General features: G+C 38.2%; 1 long non-coding RNA gene across 1 annotated transcript in view; it reads left to right on the plus strand.

The window, feature by feature from the left end:
- Window positions 1–13,503, plus strand: part of LOC139726182 (uncharacterized) — a 72,876-nt gene that overhangs the window by 20,249 nt on the left and 39,124 nt on the right. The window contains exon 2 of the long non-coding RNA XR_011710589.1: window positions 1,354–1,446. This is a non-coding gene — a long non-coding RNA (uncharacterized lncRNA). The remainder of the gene's footprint in view (window positions 1–1,353; window positions 1,447–13,503) is intronic.

A 13,503-nucleotide genomic window follows, 5' to 3' on the forward strand; every position in this document is an offset into this window, starting at 1 on the left:
TAGAGGTTCGTTAATCCGAAAATGAAAAAGGGTTCGTTAATCCGAAAATTTGTGGCGTTATTCCAAAGGTTCGTAATTCTGAAGATTGGTTGATCCGAAAATGAAATTCGGAACAATGAACCTTCGGAATAACGAATGTTAGGAATAAAGAGCTTTCGGAATAACGAACCTTCGGAATAACGAACTGTAACCAATTTAATTGACCATCATACACGTGTACATTGACATCAGTGCAATGTGATGTTGTTTTAACTGTTGTACCTGTGGAGAATGTGTCCTAATTCCAATCTAAAAAGAGTATACAGTAAAAGTGGAAATTTTCATGGAGTGGAAATTTTTGCACATTTCACGCAACCAGACGCTAGCGCGAAAATAAAAGCACGTGAATATTTTTGCATGCCATATGTTCAAGTAGTTAATGTCCTCACTCCGCGGAGTTAAAAACATGTGAAATCCATCTTACCGGGCCGAGTGCGAAAAATTACTCACGTAAAAATATCCACTTTTACAGTAGCATAAAACTCATGTAGTAACTTGATGACGAGTCACTTGCTTCCTTCTTACCCAGGCAGGGCATTACATGTGACAGAGAAACTCTAAGAGGTAAAATATAGTTTCCATATGACAGAGCAACTGCCAATTTTTGCTCTAAAATGGAGATATAAACATAAGAAATGTGTGAAATGATTCTGTAATAACACAATTTCTGTTGAGTAATGACAAAAATATGAACTATTGCCCAAAAGGCAAGCCGGAAGTATTACAAGCTCGGGGCATTCCTGATTGTGGTTGCTGCGTGATGTTTTGTAATCGATTACACTGATTACATGGTATCGGGCTGTTAAGCAGTATCAATCATGTAAGAGTAAATCGTATGCACAGCATGGGATTCAATACTACTGGTACTGCTAGGGCATGTTTCACTTATCACTTATTGGTAGCATTCTTCCTGTCCACTACTGATCAATGAGGGCGCTTCAGGGATAAAAGTCAAGTACACCGACAGTTATTATTTCACACCTTTCTTTTAAATCTAAAAATACTCCAAAACACCTCATTATCCTGGCAAATCACATTAGTCAGACAAGTTTCTTGGTAGAGCCTTTTAATACATTGTAAGCAAATGCCAAATAGTGAAAGATGAACTTTGAACCCTTGTGAGAACTTTGTCTGAGCTTTAATGTTCATGATAACTCCAGTGTCTTTGACAGCGGAATACCTAAGTTTTCTCACTTTGCATGCTTCTCCCTGTTCAAGCCCTTCATTATGTTTCATGGCTCAAAATGATCCTCCCGTGTGCGTCCTTCATACCCCTCCATTTTTTATGTTTTTGTTTGTTTTATCTAACTGCAGGTTTCTGTGGAGAGAGAGAGAGAAAAAAAAAAACGCTCACCAACAAATACTGAGGTTGTAAAGTTTTCATCACGGTTGCCAGAATCATTTTAGGTAGGTGGATTGAGTACCGTCTAACTGGTCTTTGGAACTAGTATTAACAGCCTGGTAGCATGGGAATACCCATGGAGTGGAAAGGATGGCCCAACCCAGGATATATATGAGACAAATACTCGTCACAAATTGTGTACAGGGCCCTGTTTCATAAAGCTATTCGTAAAGTTACGAACAACTTACGAGCAACTGGTGATCAGTTCTGATGTGCTATACTTATCAGAATTTCCATAATTCAGCACAAGAACTGATCACCAGTCGCTCGTAAGTCATTCGTAACTTTACGAACAGCTTTATGAAACCAGGGAGGTGGTTTTGTCTCACCTCGCTGATGAAACACCCCCCAGGTTTATCACCAGTCTCTATGTAAGAACACACAAATCTGAAGAATCTTGACTGGGGTCTTTGACTGTTTTATACCGATAAGCGTACGCTTCGATGCACATATTCGCTGCCTGGTGCTATTACCAGTTGTTTTCAAATGTACTCCAGAGGACAGCGAATGAATTGTGCCACCATGTATCCCCACGCTACCAGGTCCTTAAGATCTCCTCTTTCTTTCACCTTCCTCTTCCTCCATCTGCTCCTTCTTAAAGGCACATAGATCCGGTGGTTTAGTCGAATGCGTACACGGGCGCACGGCGCAAGTTTCCTTCAGAGACCTACATGTATGCTATAGACTCCTCTTTAGCGCTTATGCTGTGACCCACTTCCACGAGTCCGAACAAGTCCGATCCACTGTAGTCAGTGGTCCGATCAGACTTCGGTTCATGATTCGGCTGATGATGACAGCTTTCGCAAACTTCGTCTGTGACATCATACAAGAAGCACATACTCTGGCATCACTACAGACTGCGTGATGCATAGAAGACAACTAAGGCAATGTTACCTAGCAACATCTACGCGCTTTACTCTCAACTTCAGCAATCTTCGTATCAATGCTATCGGTGACCGGCAGTATCATCCAACAGTGCCCCCGCAACTACCGGGTCTATGTGCCTTTAAACTCCTTCATCTTACTCCATATGAAAAAGTTGTACATACTAAGTATATTATCTGACTGCTGTGTGATATATTTCAACTGCCATCATAAATCTTCTCCCTCAACAAAAAAAAAAGAAAAGAAAAGAAAAAGACACAAAAAAATGAACATATTCCGTGATTATGGACTTGCAAAGGGGAATTTCACTTTGTTTTATTCTGTGGATTCTTCTTCCCTTTAATACCGTCGAGCAACATTTCAAAGTGAATAGATGACGGGGTGTGATCATCGCCACAGCACTCCATAAATGACTTTTATAGCGCCCTCGGACCTCTCCAGACTATTTAATTGTGGCGTTGTTTGTATTATATATAGAAATATAATATACATGTAGACATAGCTGTATACTAATCAAGGACTTTACCCCTTTTACCACACTTTGTACTCTGATATCATTTGACTTTCTGGAATAAGCATAGATCTATTAAAGCCTTCCTTTGCATTAGCATTGCTTTATCACCAGCTAAAGATTATGTAATGACTTGAGCAACAAGGAAGTAAGACGCAAAGTGCTCTCATGAATGCGGCTGCCCGAAGATTTGGTTTGTAATTCTAGATGTTTTCAAGACAAACCCCCGGGTGTCGTATTGCCTTGATAATGAAGTGGCTGTCTTTGGCTTTTTGTCATTTCTCCTATGTGGTGTGTGCTCCATGTGGCATGCACAGGGTATAATGTGCTGTATCCTAGGTTTCAGATCATGTTCATGCAATTCCCAGTGATTTTTTTATCGCTCAACAAGAGCCATCATGATCGAATAGAGTGTGTTTATCGATCTTGAAAGATAGAACCACGTTTTCTAACTTGAAAGATGGAACCACGTTTCAAAAGATGTTTCAAAGGCATGTAAGAGCATGACTTTAAAACGTGTTTCCCGCGATGCTGCATATTATGTAAAAATCCAAACTGCACTTTGGGAGTTGTCACTGCATAGCTGCTCTATGCTCTTTGACCTGGTCGGAAGTTGGCCTGTGAAGCCTGGTCGTATAAACACGTTTCCAAATGGCTTTGCATTTATCTACTTCACAGAAAGCCTTTTATGGCTCAAACGTGTTTCAAACTGCCCTTTTTTTAATTGACGATTTGAATCAGGAATTCTAACCATTAATGAAAACACTGTTGCATTTTTTATCTACGGAAGGAAAATGCCTCAAACACATTAGGAATGGTGATAGTACCTCAGAACTTTGAAGATAAAACAAGATGAGCAAATTTATTACACAGATGGACTTTGCTTGGGTGTAGTTGACATGGTTTGTACTTCCTAGATCATTAAAGCTTCAGTTTTTCCCCAGTAGATTTACCAATTGAAGGTATTGATAAAATGTAGATTTTGAATGAAAATCAAATTTTAGGAATAATGATATGTAACACACAAGAATAAGCTCATTTCAAGAGCTTGTTTTTGTTGTTGTTGCTGTACATGTCTACAATATGTTGCTTTAATAGTCTTCCTCAAGTCAGTCACTATTTATAGTGCAATATCGTTGGTCTTCTCCCATTCTTCTGCTTTTTGAGTGGTACATGGAAAAATCTTGAATTTGTGTAATACGTAACTCAGCGTTGCATAAAGTTGTTTTTAAAATCATAACTTCCCTATGGAAGGGTATTTTAGAAATATATATGTCATGATTATATTATTTAATCGTTTCTGGGTAAAAGATTACTGAATCAGCTTCCTTGAAGGTATATTTAAGGAAATGATGGATACTGATACAAGCAGACATAGTCTCCTTTCAAGCTTATCCTGAATTTATTTTTTTTTCAGTGCAATGTATACTTTGTGGTGTTGCTGTTGCTTACCGTGAAGGTCACGGTAAGGCCTACAGAATGTGTGGAAGAAAGGTAGTTCATCTTGTTTCTGGGACGTGGCATGCTATACATTGTAAAGTGCATTTCAAACCATGATCAAGTTACCGTACAGTGATAGGCTATAATCAAAGAGAAACAATTAAACAAGGTGGACATTTTTATAACATCAGAAACTTAAAAAGAGAATCAATGTTCTTAAAATTTAGCATTAAAATTTAGCATTAAATGAAAGTTACAATGATGAATGTCAAGGCTGAATTAAAAGGTTACAGCAGATAGTGATGTCACAATTATGCAATGTTCAGTATCAACCAAATACAAGGAGAATTTCAGAAAATTTGATATTTTATGAAAAGTGCACATTCCTGTGTTTTAAATTACTTAGATATAATATAACTTAGAGTGATATGATTCCCCCTGCCTTCCAAGACAATTACTGTAAAGTCAAGTGCTCTTTCAGTATGTTAGAAAAATGAAAATATATAGTTTTCTTTATATTTTCTTTAAATCATTGCCCTACTGCACATTATGTTTATAGTCTTTTCCTATTCAGGAATCCAGCATTGGAGTTAACTAAATTTTGCAAATTCACAACTTTTTAAAAGATTTTCTGATTTTTCTCAAACTTTACTAACATGCACTACTACGTGTAATGTTTCTGCATTCATTGTAAATCATTTTATTACCGGTTTCTATTTGGGGTAGATTCCCCTTTAAAGTTAACCTCAACATGATACAGATTTGCAGTTGGGTCATGTCTCGAGATTAAAGCTCAAGGTAATACAATTTAACTTGTTATAATTGATGGGGAATAGCCACGCTTTTTTGCTGGATAAAGTGGTCGCGTGGGAAAGCGGAGGCATTGCATACATGGTTGCGTGCCACAGTCAGGCTGCAGTTGAAATACTCCTGATCTTGCCCTATAGTTCCTGTAAGTCTACAGATGTGTGTGTGTCTGTGTATGATAGTCTGGTGATGGGGAATTGTAAACAGGAATGTTGTCATGGGATCCCAATTTCCTTCTTAAAACAAAAGACTTATAAGTGGAGCTGTTGTACAAATTCTCTCTGTGTACACTGTACTTAACATGCTGTTAAAATTCATTCTCTTTCCCCGTATTGGAGATTGGGCGGGGGTTGCAGTCGCAATTCGATATTTCCTATCACAACACTTCAACAGGTTTCGTTGAAGTGTTTCCCAGGGAGGAGAAATCTGAGCTTTTTTTCCTCTCATAACCTCTGAGTTTCTTCCTTTTTTTTTTTTTTTTCCTAATTGCATCCTCAGAGTATATTCTCCTTTTTTATTTTTTTAACTTTTGCAATAATTAAAGCGAGGAAAATGGAGGAGCCTAAAGAAAATACAGTTACGGAAATAAAAAATGTGTATTAATTAAAATTGTTTTTATAAAGGTATCAAATTAAAATCTATCCAAAATCAACAATACATGATACCATTTCACGCATTATATATGTATAGTCAAACCTGTGTATAGTGGCCACTCCAGGAACACACAAAATGAGGTACTGTATAACGCCATATATTTCGTGAGTCAAAATTTTCACGAATCGGGACTTCCTGACGATTTCGCAAGTGGTTAAATTCGCGATCGTGGAGTCCTGTACTGAACAGAGAAGTGTACACGCATATATGTCACATGCACATCGGGATCAGAGTCAATATTTTCTTGTGTCATTAATTTCGCGAATAGCACCTGACTCGCAAAATTCACGAAAATAAAAACTTAAAAACCTCGTGAAATATTCGGCATATACAGTAGTTGCAGACAGGTAGCTATGGTAACGTATATTTTGTATGTATTACGTACAGTATATACGGCGCAGTTGTATGATACCATACTGCTTTACACTACTCCATATACCTGGTGCATATGTAACTAGTATGGAGGTACATACTGGACCATATCAGGCAATTACCCCCCCCCCCCCAATTATTTGACAACCCCTCCAATCCCCCCCCCCCAATTATTCTTCAACTCCTCCAACCCCCCCCCCCAATTATTCTACAACCCCTTGATCAGAGTCAATATTTTCTCGTGTCTTTAATTTCACGAATAGCACCTGACTTGCAAAATTCGCAAAAATAAAAACCAAAAAACCTTTCGAAATATCCGGCGTATACAGTAGTTGCAGACAGGTAGCTATGGTAACATATATTTTGTATGTATCACATACAGTATATACGGTGCAGTTGTATGATACCATACTGCTTTACACTACTCCGTATACCTGGTGCATATGTAACTAGTATGGAGGTACATACTGGACCATATCAGGCAATTACCCCCCCCCCCCCAAATTATTTGACAACCCCTCCAAACCCCCCCCCCCCCCCAATTATTCTACAACCCAGGGGTCGCATTTAACTTTTTTTTTGACTAGCCAAACGGACTACTTAGAATCAATTTTGACACTGAAGCAATATTTTGGCTAGCCAGACGGACTAGTTACTTCAGAATTTTATGATTTTTAGCTAGTTCGACGTGATTTTGGGTGGCCAATGGCCAGCGGACCATTGCCAATTTCGAACCCTGCAACCCCTCCAACCCCCCCCCAATTATTCTACAACCCCTCCAACCCCCCCCCCCAAAAAAATTATTCTACAACCCCTTGATCAGAGTCAATATTTTCTTGTGTCTTTAATTTCACGAAATAGCACCTGACCAGTGAAATTTGCAAAAATAAAAACCGAAAAACCTTGCGAAATATCCGGCGTATACAGTAGTTGCAGACAGGTAGCTATGGTAACATATATTTTGTATGTATTACGTACAGTATATACGGCGCAGTTGTATGATACCATACTGCTTTACACTACTCCATATACCTGGTGCATATGTAAATAGTATGGAGGTACATACTGGACCATATCAGGCAATTACCCCCCCCCCCCCCAATTATTTGACAACCCCTCCAATCCCCCCCCCCCCAATTATTCTTCAACTCCTCCAACCCCCCCCCCAATTATTCTACAACCCCTTGATCAGAGTCAATATTTTCTCGTGTCTTTAATTTCGCGAATAGCACCTGACTTGCAAAATTCGCAAAAATAACCCCCCCCCCCCCCCCCCCCGCTCCTATAGTACAGTATATTAAAATTAAGGTTAGAGTATAGATTAGAGTTAGGTTGAGGGTTAGAGTTTGGGTTAGGGTTAGGGTGATCAGGGGAAGGGTCTACTGGGATAATTGTCCAGGGGGTACTTGCCCTAGACTTTAAAGGTGCATGGTCCCCATGTTTTAGTCAAATGCGTACACGGGCGCACGGCGCAAGTTTCCTATATAGACCTGCGCTATCGACTCCTCTTTAGCGCTTACGCTTTGGCCCACTTCCCCGAGTCCGAAGAAGTCCGATTCACTGTAGTCAGTTGTCGGATCACAATTCGACTCATGATTCGGCTGAGGGGGATGACAACTTTAGCAAATTTCTTTTGTGATGTCATAATAACAAGCACATATGCATGCACCCTGGCATTACTACAGACTGCGCGATGCGCAGAGAAGACAAAGAAGACAACGTTACTTAGCAACAGCTACACACTTTACTCTTGATGACAGCTCAACTTCGGTAATCTTCGTATCATTGCTAACGGTGATTGGCAGTATCATCAACAGCGCCCTCTACACTACCGGGACTATGCCTCTTTAAACGATCACTCGTTGCCTTGCAATAGACAAGTTTCAACAGTATCAGTTCACTATAGCTAGCCAGTCACTGTGCTGGTCATTGCATGCTGCTGGACGGTCGTTTTACATGGTTGTCGGTCTTCCCCATGGAATATGATATCAGTGATCTGTGGTCACATTAGACAGACGGTCATTGTGGACAGGTTCTATACTGTATGTTTCCATTGGCGGGGAATTCTATGTGGTTGCGGTGAGCAGATAGTTGTTTAAGACCTGTTGCCAAGGCAGGTTTGACTGTATATGAATACGTATACTTGGGACTTCTATGACAGTACATTGTACGTGCATACTGATATTTTGGGATGAGACATCGGTTAAACTGACTCATTTTTTTGTTGTTGTTTAAACCAGAAATTTGTATACAATAGAAACTAGTGAGTATTTTCTATAGAAACTATAGGTAATAGTGAGGGTCCCATATCGAACAAGCGTTGCTTTTTAGCGGGACCCTCGATTTCCATTTCCATCCTTATTTTAATTTTACTATGCATATATTTATATGATTAAAAAATGCAATTATGTTTTCTTCATTTTGTTACTCATTATCACTTGCATTTTGTCAATTTACATTTTTGCAATTATTACAATTATGTTCTGCTTGTACATTATTCTAATTAAATAGTTATAGAATTTTCTAGAAATTTTTTGGAAATGAAAATAGATTTGAACTTCGAACTCTGCAGAAAATTTATCATACAGATGGAAAAACATTCAATAGGTTTGCAGTAAAAATAAATGAATGAAGGCTATATATATTGAATAACCTCGCAGCTTTTGATGTAAAAACAACTAGGAGTGTTCAACAGTAACATAAAAGATTTATTGCTGGACATGGCATTCAGTTACATATATATAATAGAGCTACATGAATAGATATTGAGAAAGACATCCAGAGTCACACGTCTATTCACATGCTGTATCCATTGCCTCTTTGGCCCGAATTCACGAAGGTGGTACAAATGAAACCATAGTTTAAACCATGGACAAAAACCATGGAGCGCCAAGTGTCGCACGGAATATTTTGTTACGAAATTGGTCATTTCGTCAACAAAATGACCGTTTCGTTAACGAAATTATCATTTCGTGGACGAAATGTTCATTTAGTTACAAAATGTTGCCATTTCGTTACAAAATAATCATTATTTTCATCGACGAAATGACTGATTTCGTAACGAAATATTCCATGCGACACTTGGCACTCCATGGTTTTTGTCCATGGTTTAAACCATGGTTTCATTTGTACCACCTTCGTGAATTCGGGCTATTATGTTTATAGGACAAATATTTATAAACAAACTTGATAAAGGATCATATCCAAAGCTGCCCTTAACCCACATACAACTGAGAAAGTGGCCTACATGTGTATTGTGTAAGTATTAAAAGAGAAAATGAAAAAGGTAGTTTTTCCTTCTTTTATGGATGCTTCAATAAAAATGCAATAGGACCGTCTGCTACCCTTTGGCATTTGATATATCTGCCAAGGAAGGTCTGTGCTTACTAGCATTTGTTTGTTTGTTTGTTTGTTTGTCTGTGAGCAGTATTACCAGTACTCAAAAAGTCATAAAGAGATTTTGATGAAGTTGTTTCTGGATAAGCAAGAGGAAGAGGAAATGGGCTTTTAATGGTGAATTGAGATCATAATCCATATCAAGGATTTCCTGTTTACTTTGAAGATTATGTGCTAATTGTATGATTGGGGCATTTTGGGGGACTTTTTCATGCTACTTGTACAACTTACAGTAAAATAAGACACAATGCAAAAACGAATGATTACACTTCAACACCAGTTTCACACGATCTGTCAAACATCTCAGTTTCAATCTATGACAATGATGACCGTGGTTTCGTCTTGGCGGAGTTTGTGTTCTCTCTGTGCATTAATAAAACATTTATTTCTGATATTAATCAGACATATGAGGTGAAATATTCTAGAAATGGAAGGGGGAGGGTTGGGAGGGAGGGATGGTATGACCTTCTTGTAGTTTTACCTTGGGGCATGAACAGAAAAAGGTTATGTGCAATTTTAACAGACTTGGTACTCTTTTTAATTCACTGAGATATAAGCATCTTTGATATAATGAGTATTTATAAAATCCTTGTGTATAATGCTTGCAAGCACATCCCACCTGCCAGTAACGAAGAATTCGTAGATGCATGATATTTGGCGATAGTGAGAGAAAAAAAAAAAGTTTGTTGATGCATTCAGTGCAAAGCTGTGAAATCCCAAAGGTGTTATTAAATTGATGGACCTTTCTGGTGACCTGGTCTATGCGAGTTCATTCTTTGTTTGAACATGAATTCCAAAATTGTTGCATCAGGCAAGCTTATTCTTTGTGTCGCATTGAAAATGAGTGAAGTGCCTAAAACTAGCTGAGAAAAAAAGTTATAAAGTCATTTTTCGAAATGTGCACATTTACGAAATGGCTTGAACACTTTGTGTGCACTGACAGTATACAGGCTGCACCAATGAGGAAGTAGCAGTGTATTAAAAGTATGTTTGTTGACACACATGGGAGAAATACATTCATTGCTTTGTAGTTGAGTGGGCAATCTTCATGCCATATCACAGTGAAGTGAATGCAAGAGTTGTGAACGATTTTATTATGGCAATTTTATAACAACAATACTTCCACTGCTAAGGGCATACCTCATGCCTCAGCACACTCACATTAGAACACTTTTATTATAGAAACCAAGCACTGAATTTTTATCCTTTAAAGTCCCCACATGAAATGTACTCTTTCATGTGCTTGTACGATTAGCCAATTTCAGTTACCCCTGGCCAAATTGGGGGAAGTCCAACAGAACACAAGCAACAACAAGTTTATGGCCGTTTTCATTCAATTTTACATGTCTAAATCACAGGCATTCCTGTAAAATGAAACATGTCCTTCACAATCAAATGCTTGCAGAAACATATGAAATAAATGCATGTTTTCATGAATAGATACATTTTTAAATACAGTTATGCTGCTGTCATATGTGTTCCCGCTTTTATACAACGTAAGTGTGGTCTTTTAGGCTTTTAGATATTTATACAATATGTTATCAACTTTCAAAGTGACATTTTCTGTCTGAATCAATTCACTCTCATCTCTCTTTTTTTCTTTCATCATTGTATGAAAACAATGCTTAAAAATTTGGCAGCATTTAGAGCAACTCCTCATTCAGGGCAAAGTTTGGAAATGTCGTTGTGATACCATTGCTAGGCAACCAATAATTTACTCTGCTTCAATGTCAGCTTCCCTTGTTGGATGCTACCCAGTCGCAAACTATTCAGACTCTATTGATCTCCATACGGAAATGCCGGCAATGTCACAAGTTGCAAAATCTGTTAATAACACGACTTCCTGGTTTGCTGTGCAATTGTGGATGCTTTTGTGTAGAGCCTGCATTCATTTCTGTGCCTATCATGAAAGTATAAATTTGCCACAAACATACATTTACATGTCTGCGTTTTGTTTTGTTTTTGTTTTTGCTTCTATGAAAGCAAGAAGAAGTAAAAACTGTGTTGGTCATTGTGTGGTTACAGTGTAGCATGTTTATGGAAGTGGAGGATGACAGATTTTTTTTTTCTTTCTATGTATAAGTGGGGCACACATTCTTTTACTCATTAGAAACCATAACCCCATTATGTCACGAAAATGGACATCACAATTTGTAATGAGTTTTGATGTATACCATGGCAATGGCCGATCAACTTGGAGCTTTTTCATTTGTTACCATGGTTACAATAATTATGTGGTAGTTACCATGACGAGGACTGCTCAATGTGATGGGGTCCATGTATAAGACTTACAAAGCTTATCCAATATTATTGCACCTTTGTTTTGTATCCATTAATTCAACTAAGGGAGAGAAGTATGTTTATGGAAGGAAAATGTCACCCAAGCATTTGCTTCAAGGATAATAATTAATCTAGTGATACAAATTGTATGCTTTGTTGGTTCACCAAACCTCATTACAAATTCATATTTACAAAGCCATATCCATTCATGTAGTTTGATTTATCATATTTTACTATAGTACAAGTTTTCTGTTCTATCTTTGAGGTAGCTGGTCTTACCTACATATTCATAATCACTAATGCGTAAACAACTTGAAAGGAAAAAAAGACACACTTTTTTCACAGTAAATCTGACAGTATTCTGTAAATTGCCAGTAAGCCGTGGTGCAATCTTCCATTCCAAGTTATCCTTGTTCTCATTGGGGCATCAGTCTTACATTCAGTTCAAACAATTATCTGCTCAGGTCTTACTGTGGCCTTAAAGTGCCAAGAGCTTCTCTCGCTTGTTACCTTTCAATTTTTGGTGAAATTACATACACGCAGAGGAGGGAACGAGTATCGTTAGCACGCTGCTACATTAGAGTAAACCAATGCGGCCAACGTTGTGTGACTGCCTCAGCATGTTAGAACAATACGTGCATGGCATACATGTACACCATGCTGGAGCCATATGGGAGGTTAACCCTCCGAATACTGGTTTAGCTGGTGGCGGTTACCTCCCACCACGGATTGGCTGCATTCACAATGGAAGGAGTTGTCAGTTTTGATGGCATGCAATCATTACAAGACAATGGCCCGAATTCACGAAGGTGGTACAATTGAAACCATGGTTTAGACTATGGACAATTTGTGTGGAGCGCCAAGTGTCGCATGGCCTATTTAATTTTGAAATCAATCATTTCGTCGACAAAATGACCATTTCGTTTGTAAACAAAATAATCATTTCGTCAGCGAAATGTTGTAATTTCGTTACGAAATGACACGTAATGAAATAGGCCATGCGACACTTGGCGCTCCATACAAATTGTCCGTGGTTTAAACCATGGTTTCAATTGTACCACCTTTGTAAATTTGGGCCATTAAGTCTAGATGTCATGCTTAGTAAGCATTGATAATGCACCTATATGAGATCTTTATCAAGTGTTCTTCATAATGCAAGTGTTTGATGCCCACTGATCTCAGAGGGTGTGATAAAGTCCCTGCCCTATATATTTAGCAACCTAAGCAAATACAATCCATAGTTATAATGTCTTTTGAATGAGAAAACAGTGCAATCGAAACTTGTGCCAGCATTTTGCTAGCACAGTGATAATGCCCAAAATACATGCTATCTTGACAATGCTAAAAAAAAAGATGAGATAATGGCAGAGGATAATGGCCCGAATTCATGAAGGTGGTACAATTGAAACCATGGTTTAGACTATGGACAATTCGTATGGAGCGCCAAGTGTCGCATACTTATGAAGTAATATATATAAAGAAGAAGGAATGAATTGCTAATTGTTCATTTGCCATAAATTGTGCATGTTCATTCTTTTGATGTTGCTATCATGGGAAATTTAAACTTTAAAGAGGAATGATACCCAAATATGAAGTAATATGTGAATTGAGTGAATACTGCAATATTATTAGAACATGTCAGTGAAGTTTGAGGTATATACACATTTCATTCAAAAGTTATGAACATTCAAAATGTCAGTGCTGCCACCACTGGATG

The sequence above is a fragment of the Diadema antillarum genome, unplaced genomic scaffold (assembly GCF_040938485.1).
Source record: "Diadema antillarum isolate AM-2024a unplaced genomic scaffold, OU_Dant_1.0 seq00000080_RagTag, whole genome shotgun sequence".
NCBI lineage: Eukaryota > Metazoa > Echinodermata > Echinoidea > Diadematoida > Diadematidae > Diadema > Diadema antillarum.